Genomic DNA, 9,767 nt, shown 5'->3' on the forward strand with positions numbered 1-9,767 from the left:
ATGGGTGACCACCTAGGAAGTTTTCTCAAGAAGTGTGTGAGTGAAGACAAAGCACACTGAAAAGAACACGTGTTGGTTTGTGGGGCCAGTCATTAGTCCAATAAGGCCCGCCCCCTGTTGTCTGGTCCAGGTGAAGGATGAGAGACGCAGTACTCCCTATCAGACCTAGGTTGGGGCGTTACAAATGGTATTAGAGCCAACACCCAATCGGAAGTGTGATGAGATTCACATCGCCTGGGTTTGGAAATGTGGGTTCGCAACGAGGACGTTGTGTTCTATAAGTGGGGAAGAATGTGATACCCTATGGATGAAAGACTTAAAAGATTAGATGTTACTACCCATATCAACAAGGTGCACCTTTCTTTTCGGGAGCTTTCCTATAAGAACTTCATAGTTAAGCATGCTCGGTTTGGAGCAATCTTGGGATGGGTGATCACTTGGGAAGTTTTCTCAGGAAGTGTGTGAGTGAGGACAAAACACACTGAAAAGAACACGTATTGGTTTGTGGGGCCAGTCATTAGTCTGATAAGGCCCGCCCCCCTGTTGTTTGGTCAAGGTGGAGGAGGAGAGACGCAGTGCTCCCTGGTGGACCCAGGTTAGGGTGTTACAATTCGGTCTTCTGAATAAACCATTTTCTGGATTTTTCTTTTAGTTTCAAAGATCTTCTTTTGCACTCTTTCTTTGCTCTTTTATAAAATATTTTTCGGGGTTTTAAAATATCTCTAAATCCATAAATATCCCCTAAAGATGTTCATGAGATGCATGAGTCCTAAGGTCAAACTAGGGTATATTTTGAACTTCGAATTAAATCATATGAAATATGTAAATACATTCAGTTTTAAATACCCATTCCCATGACGATCTTGAACTTGCCGCTTGCATCTTCATTCTTTAACTCTTTTAGTTCCATGAATTTTTCCAAGATGTATATACTTTAGTCTTCATGGCTTCCATGACTTTCTAGTCTTCCGTGCATGCTAAATATTATTCCTATTCACAATCTCAATGCATAGATCAAATACCATGTGATTTGTCATTATCAAAACGGGATTTGACTCATAGATTCAACAATCTCCCCCTTTTTGATGATGACAAATACACGAGAAAAAATATAGAATGGGTTACGCCTAACAAGGCTCCCCCTTAAATAATGTACAAACAGATATGCAGCAATATAAAATATGCTCAAACCAAATAAAATATGCTCATGCTCATACACAATTAGTTTTGCCATCCATTGTTGCCCATTTTTGCTATAGCCTGATTCTTCTCCCCCTTTTGACATCAACAAAAAGGTGTATAATAATACATGAGTGAACATAACCTAATATTCTTCTCCTCCTTTAAATCTTAAAGTTTTAAACTTGTTCAACCATCATATTTTAAAAATTGTATTATGAAATGTGTCTCTCTGTGTTACTTCAATTTACTTCTCCCATTTGCTAATGCAGAAAGATGTGTTGTTGAATGCAATTGCAATGTGAACATACACAGTGTGGTAATTTTCATATACATGAATAAGCAAACAAAGTCACTAAAGTTCAAAGATTACGTGAGGATTAACAGGTTTAAGTCAATATGCTCTTATCATGATATGAGTTTAATGCCAAATATGAACAAATGTGATATCAACTAGGAACAAATGAGTCGAATATGAAATTTTTAACCAATTGTGAATATTAAGTGACGTTGCTCCCCCTGAATTATGTCATCTAATATAATTCTAGGCAACCTCTTAACTGGGAACAAATGAGCTGAATATGAAATTTTTAACCAACTGTGAATATTAAGTGATGTTGCTCCCCCTGAATGTGTGTGTGTGTGTGTGTGTGTATGTGTGTGTGTGTGTGTGTATGTAGAACAGTGAATCTCGGATACTATATATAAGTTAAGTATGTTACAATTCTGTTGCTTAGATGACATGTATGTATAAACAGGTAAATCCTCGGTACCAATGGGTACATGTTGACTTTGACTACATTTTATGGTATTAGAGTATTATTAGTGTGTGAAAGAAAAATATAGTAGAAATTTGGGGTCGTTACTGTATTGGTGAAGTCAGCGAGTATGGTGTGTTTCTCGGTTGATTGATCACCAAAGGAATCATTAGATAGGAGAGTTGTAGGAGAGGCTTGGACTGATTATGCAGTAAATTTTGGAGGTTTAGCTTTGCATGTTTCTAGTGAGGTGGGATCTAGGCTTAGTGTGTTGTTTGAATGGTGCATCTTTCTGGTATATAAGAAATATGAGTTCAAGATAAGTGATCCAATGGCAAATAGGGTGGCGATTGATGGAGACTTGACTTTAGGTGTTAAAGTCATGGAACAGCGTACTCAGGTAGATGAAGAAAAACGGGTGCTAGAAAGATGCAGTAGCAACAATAAGCATGTCATGCAGGTGGAGTTGGAGACTCAAGGCAAGAGTGTGGGGAGTTCTAACACAGAAGACTTGCAATATCATAGGATAAATTGGAGCATAAAGGAGATTGTGTTACAGGTGGAGTTTCAGACTCAGGGCAAAAATACAGAGAGTTCAAACTCGGGAAACCAGCGGAATCACATTGAGCTTAGAGGCACTATCAAGCCACCACCCAGGTGTAATCTGATGTCTTATGCAACCATTACTACTAGGGAGGATCCTTCTACCTTTTAAGATGTAGTGCACGACTAGGAGAAGGGTAGGTGGACAAGTGCCATGGTGAAGGAGATGGAAGTACTGTATAAGAATTAGACGAAGGGGGTTATTGGAGAATTCTGAGGGAGATAGGATGCAAGTGGGAAATAATTTTGTGGTTTTATTTGAGTGACATGTCAATTGCTGGAAAGGTTTCGACTTAGGTAAATCAGTTAAGAACTCTGTTGAGAAAGGAATTTGACATAAAGGTGTCGAGTACTTCCAAGAGTGTTCTTGGGTTAGAGATTCGCAATGTTAAAGTGACAGGGAGATTGGGATTATGTCAAGGTGACTTTATAGCTACAAGGAGATTGGTGTTATCTTATGGCGGTTGTATGGACAAAACTACATGGAGATTTTGGTTATCTTAGGGTGGTTTTGGGGATCAAGTGTTGGTGAGGTTTAGCATGCTTAGTGTTAACCCAGTCACTGGCACACCATTGGTGAATCTAAGTAAACGGTCTACTGCTCAATACTCAAAGATGAACAGTGATGTTTGGATCATGTCAAAGGTTTCCTATGCCAGTATTGTTGGGTACATCAGTAGACAACATAGGGTTCTGTCACTTGTGAGGTGATTATGCATCTAAATTGCATAATTATGTGCTTAAAATCATGCAATAAAGATTATATTATTTATTAAATACCTAATTATGTTCAATATTTTAACATTGCGTTCAAATTATAATAATTAATTTTTATTCAATAATTTACCGACTTTTTTTATTTTACTATTGTAAGATAATTTTTGGATGCTAAAGCTGAAATTAAAGTGCACTGGGCTTGCCATGCGGAAAAAACTTAAGCAGCCATAGACTTGAGGGCAAATTGGGCTTCAACCGTGGGCTTGGTGTGTTCGCGTGGGCTGTGCATGAAGCTAGCCACAGCTTTTTGTGTGAGTGAGAATAGAATAAAAAAAAAGTGGGCTAGGTCTTGATGTGACTCGGCCATACAAAAAAGAGTAAAAACACGTGAGGGCCACATGCACGGCTGAAGTAGGGCTTTCTAGAGGTTTTTGTTTTCTTTTTCTTTTTCTGGGTGGTACACCCCTCATTCTCTCATCCTTCTCTACCTCCCCTTCTCTCCCTCTCTTCTCTCTTCTTATTCCCTTCTCTCTCAATTTTCCTCTTGACCTTCTCCTCTCTCTCTATTCAGTCCTCTTTTCCCTTCTCTGTCTCGCCACCTCTCTCCTTCTTTCTCTCTTCTCCCTCTTTCAGTCTCTCCATTCCTTTTTTTTTTTTTTTGTCTCATCTCGATTCTCTCTCACTATCTCAATTTTTTTTTTTCTCGTTTTCCTTCTCTCCCAAAAACTCTCGGCTTCTCTCCTTTTGGTCTCAGTCCTCTTTGTCTCGGTTTTCTCCTTCTCTCCCTCAGCTGCTGTTTGCTTTGTGTTCCCGCTGCTACATATGGCTCTTTGCTACTACCTCACTCGTGCTGTTGTGCCTTGCAACTCTTGCTGCTGCTGCTGGAGGAGGACCTAAGAGCCCTTGCTGTGCTGTTGCTGCTTCAAGCTCCCACGAACTCGAGGCCACTGTCTGTTGCTACTGAAGGAGGAACCCAGCCAACTTTTTCCCACACGACCTACATCTTTATCTCTCTCTCTCTCTCTCTCTCTCTCTCTCTCTCTCTCTTGCATTTGAAATAATTGTTTAAACAATTATTTGTTACTTTCAGTTTTATTTTATTTAAAGGCTTTGTTGGATTTAAATTCTGTTGAGTTATTTACATTATTAAATTCAGTTTGTTTTTTTCTTTTTATTTAATATCCTTATTAAAATTAGTTTTGATAGGGATTAATTTCATTATTAAGTTCGGTTTGTCTTTGTTAAAATTTTCCTTTTGAATTTAAATATTTTGTTGAGTTCTATTTATCTTGAGTTTGGTTTAGTTGAGATACTAGTTGTTATTGTAGTTTAATTTATTATTTAAGTTGTTGAAGAGTCAAGTTTGTTTTCGGTGAAACCATCGTCGGATTAAATTCAATTTTTGTTTATGTTATTGATTGGGTTAGGTTCAAGTTTTCAGTTGGTGTTTAATTTTATGTTTAAATGCCATAGTAATAAAGTTTTCATCTTTAGGGTTTTTTTTTTTATCTAAAATTTTGAACGTAAGTTTTATTTCTTGTATGCATGCTTAATGTAGGATATTTTTCTACATTTAAGTTGAGTAATATAGTTTATGTTTTGTTTCATTTTAATTTCGTCACAATATCTTAAATTTCCCAGGAAACCAAATCTGAATTGTGCTCAGTAACCTTTTCGTTTCTTATTTTCTTTTTGAATTACACTAAATTTGGAATTAGACTGCATTCCCTAAGGAGACGATTTGACCATTGGGCTAAATATTACACAACTAAACTCCTATACTTGGGATAGCTTCCAAGCTGTTCATTTTTTTAGTAAGTCAAGTTTTTTGCGCTATTGCCAGGGAATGCCAGATTTAGTTTCAAATTAGTGTTTTTCTCTTTATTTTTCTTTTCTTCATGAAAAAAAAAAAAGAGTTTTGAAAATAATAATAATAATAATAATAATAATAATAATAATAAATAAATAAATAAATAAATAAAAGAATATGGTTGGACCTGCACCACATAATCTTATGAATTTTTAACAGCCTATATGCATCACTGCACCATCTTACACGACTTTACCTAATGACGCACTTAATTTCATGATTCAGCGCGGGAGGACGTCATTAATACCTCATTTCTACGGGACGGAATCCGAGTGTCCTTATCGACACCTGACGAAGTTTGAGTTGACTTGCAATACCTTTTTTACTAGTGCTAGAATTGATGAATTTACTAGACTTCGTCTATTTCTTGCCTCTTTGAAGGATAGGGCGAAGATGTGGTCTAATTCTTTGAGACCTCACTCTATCTCTAATTGGTCTAATATGGAACGTGAATTTCTACATAAGTTTTGTCCCTCATAGAGAATTCATTTTTTGGAGGAATAGATCATTCAGTTTATGCAGAAGGGTGGCGAGACTTTTTGGGCTTTCTAGGAAAGGTTCAAGGATTTGATAAATACTTGTCCACACCACGGGTTTGAATCATGGTGGTTAGTCAATTATTTCTATACAACTCTTACTCCTGATTGCAAAAAATTTGTCTAAACTATGTGCAATGGAAAACCCTTTAGTAAGGAACCAGATTATGCACTATCATTTTTTGATTACTTAGCTGAAAGTGTTTGACAATGGAATACACGATACGATCAGGCACCCATGGCAGTACAACCTATCAGCGCAATCAGTGGTGGAGGTGAATATGAGCCAAAATATTATCTAGATGCGCCTCTGCATCAGTATCTGCCACAACAGATCTATGAGAGCTATGCACTTCTAGGATTTTAATCTAATGAAGATCCTGTTCCACCAACGACGTCTTTTGAGGATAGCGTGGCACAAATGGCTAATACACTTCAGGAATTTATGCAAATTAATACTCAGACCATGAATTAATTACAGGACACCATTAATGAGATGAGCACGCAGTTGAATATATTTGAAAAAAGGGAATTTCCAGTAGAACCTCAGCCTAATCCTCAAGAATGTCAACACCAACAGCAACAAATACAAAAAAGTTTCTCTTGAGACAGTAGAAACTGTTATTACTTCGAGAAGTGGAAAAAAAGTTTCCCAACCTGAGATACTCATCGACTGACAAATAGTTGTCCTGACACTTGAAGTTACGACTGAGACAGATGAAGTCAAAGAAAAATTAGAGGAAGTGAACCTAGAAATGAAGAAGTCAATTAATGAGGAGGTCGAGACTAATAAAGAGTACCAACCTATGTACCTTATCCTCAGAGATTGACAGCCATGGAACCATCACTCCATATTGGAGTAAATGTCAAGGAGTGCAATGTTGAAGCAAATCCCCATAGTGGTAAGATGATTCGTACACCCGATAAAGAGGATGAGTATAATGGTGAGAATTTAACTTTCAAGGAACCAGGTAAAAATTTTAATGTTAATGTTTCTGACGAACCAAAGGTAACTGTTCTGACACCTTTGTCTCAAAGACCAATTCTTAAAGAAGTGAATTTCTGGTAAAAAATAGTGAATAAAGTTCCCTTCTTGTTAAAACAAAGAAGATAATTTGCACATATTTTGTCTAGTACCTTAAAACATATTGATTTATTTGAGGCTAACTTTTGTGCAGGTAACAAGATTGATTCATTGTGGCGACTCAAATTTGGAGACTCGCCGGTTCAATTTATAGACCTGCACCCACTAGATGAAATTCCTCTAGAGCATTCGCCAAATAGACTATGATGTTTTTATTTCCATTCTTTTCATTTTGTTTTACCTTATTTTATTTTTAGTTAATATTCAGGTAGATTTTTCCGTAGTTTATGTTTTTATTTTCCCTTACTTCTCCACCTAGGTATGCTTTACTTCCCTTGTGCACATATTTTCTATTTCCCCTATGCTTTCACATTGAGGACAATGTTCCACTTTAGTTGGAGGGGGGGGGGGATGAGAAAATACATTGAAAAAAAAATTTTAATATGGATGATTAGGTCGTGATTAATACTGACTTATACTCTCTACATACTTTCATATAACCTAGGAATTACACACTTAAGTTGTGTAGTGCGTTATTTATGTGTAGTTTCTCTTTATATGGCTAATCTAAGAATTGTAACTCTATGTAGGTTGACTAGTAGTTCATTCGTATTAATTTGGCTATATAAACTCTTGTATTTACATGGTATCTCATGAGGCTAAAAATACACATTCACGTGACTTGTACCACTTAGGGTACCTTGTGAGCACTGAGAGAGCGCTCGTGGCGACTATGACACCTCGTGAGGTACTGTTGAACCATTTATCATTCTTTTGAGTTTTTTATGTCAGCTTAGAGTTCATGATCTCAACTTTCCTTTTTTTTTTTTTTCTGGATATTCTTTGTCCACTAGTCTCGGTTTTTGACTTGCTAACCTAGAGGTGACACCTAGTGGGAAGATAGAAACCTAGGTCTTGTAGCCTACTTAAGATGTGAAGACTCAGCCACTCCTATAGATAAACTTAGTTCATGGACTACTGTTCGAGCTTAATTCACATGAGTGGTATGAAGACAATAAAAGAAGTGTAATGATTGTCCTAATTGACCATAAAAGAAAGAACTTGAAGAATGAGTAGAAGAAAGAATAAGAGAAATAGAAATGCACCAGAACGGGGTGAAAAAATTAATACTTGCTCCAAACAAATACAACAAAAAGTCAGGGAGACAACACATGTTCTCCATATATGAAGACTCTTTAATTGCCTAATGCCTCAGATGTATTCACGCCTGATTTGTGAGTAAGTTGGTCTAGGGTGGTCTTGGTTTGATATGGCGAGTAGGTGAGAAGATGTTAGGGTGAAGGACCCGACACCTCACAAATAGGTTGGATCCTTTTCAGACTAGTCCACTCCATACATTTAGCGTTTTTTCTTCACAATATGTGGGATGTTTGATCACGACACTCCTCCTCACATATGACGAATGAACACATCATTTTTGAGTTTTTTTTAGAGTATACCAGTTAGGCCGAGTCAAAAGGACCATTCTATAGGTGTCCACTAGTATCTTGGGTGTAATGAATCATACACATTACACATACCTCGAGATTTTGCCAATTTATACATGAATTTATATGACTACATTAACTCTAAATTGTATTGTTGGTTAACTTTATATGAGTATATTGTTCTTAACGACTATATAATGATGAAACTTGCATGAATGACTTGTTTCAAATCTGGCAATGAAGATGCCGAGACTTAGAAGCTGACAAGGGTTCTTCTCAAAAAGATATTTATCAATCAAATATATTGAGAAAGAACCGTAGCTATACTCTCCAAGAAAAATATTAATCAATACACGAAAATGAGAGTAGTAAGCTTGAAGAATAAATCTATCAAAGCACACAACAAAGTGAAAATCAAACTCCCTCTAGCTTGTAATTTTTTTGCAAGATAAGAGTAAGCAAAAATTACCCTGGTTTTTGAAAAGATTTTTCAAGAAAAAATATATGAGAGTTTGAAGTATAGGCTTGAAGATATGAAAGATATGCAATGTGGGCTAAGGAAAAATCAGAGAGAATTTTTTGTCTTATTATATTGCTAATCGTGTGCTAATCTGGACAAATGAGGGGTATATATAAAATTCCCTTAATTTTAGACCATTGGGGACACAGAGGGAATTTATAAAAAGTTTAATTAACAATTAACCCCTGATTAAAGCCAATTACTATGGTTAAAAATATGACAACCCGAGAGATTTGGTCGCCCGACCCTTAGGGTCGGTCGCGTGAATAAACACAATCAGAAAAGTTTACTTTCTGACTTTAGGTGCTTGAGTGAAAGTTCAGGTGGCTAGGCCAAGGTGATTTTCCAAACGCTCGAGGTTTGGTGCCCAAAGGTTAGTTCGGTCTGTCAAACTTCATACTTTGTTCGCTTGGTGTATATTATTTGAACTTAGAGTTCGGGCGCCCGGGGAAGGTAAAAAGTGACACCCTTTATGTTCGGTCAACCGTGAACAGTATGTTCATTTGAGTACGGTCGCTCGAGGCTTTGGTCAACTATTGACCCTTACCTATTTGGTCGACCGAGACGTTTTCAACGTCCTGAGTTTGGTTGCCCAAAGCCTATTCAAAAATAAGGATAGGTCCAATTTTTGCCTGAGTTTCATCCCTATTCATATACTTATAACTTTGGAGTTATAGGAGATTTGTTATGAGGTGCTGGGGGACCAAAAGTTAGTCTACGGCCTAGGCTTTTAAATTAAGCCCAAAAATTTGGCATCGGTCGACCGAATTTGGTTCCCTACATTCAGTCTATGGCCTTTTGAGCATTAAATCCAAATCATGCATGCAGAACATTATTACAGATCATTAATAATTATAGACCCAAAAATTAAATCCATTACAATACAACACAAAAAAATGTCTTTATTCTTTTTGCCTCCTGATAAGCCATCATGAAGTATGATCTTTGTGGTCCTTATGGTTTCCTTGTATCCTTACCATCCGTGCATATAAAGAATTAACCATGTTTATAAGCTCAGTACACAGATAAGATACTTATACTTTGTCAGCATC

Source organism: Malania oleifera, chromosome 5 (genome assembly GCF_029873635.1).
Source record: "Malania oleifera isolate guangnan ecotype guangnan chromosome 5, ASM2987363v1, whole genome shotgun sequence".
Taxonomy (NCBI): Eukaryota; Viridiplantae; Streptophyta; class Magnoliopsida; order Santalales; family Ximeniaceae; genus Malania; species Malania oleifera.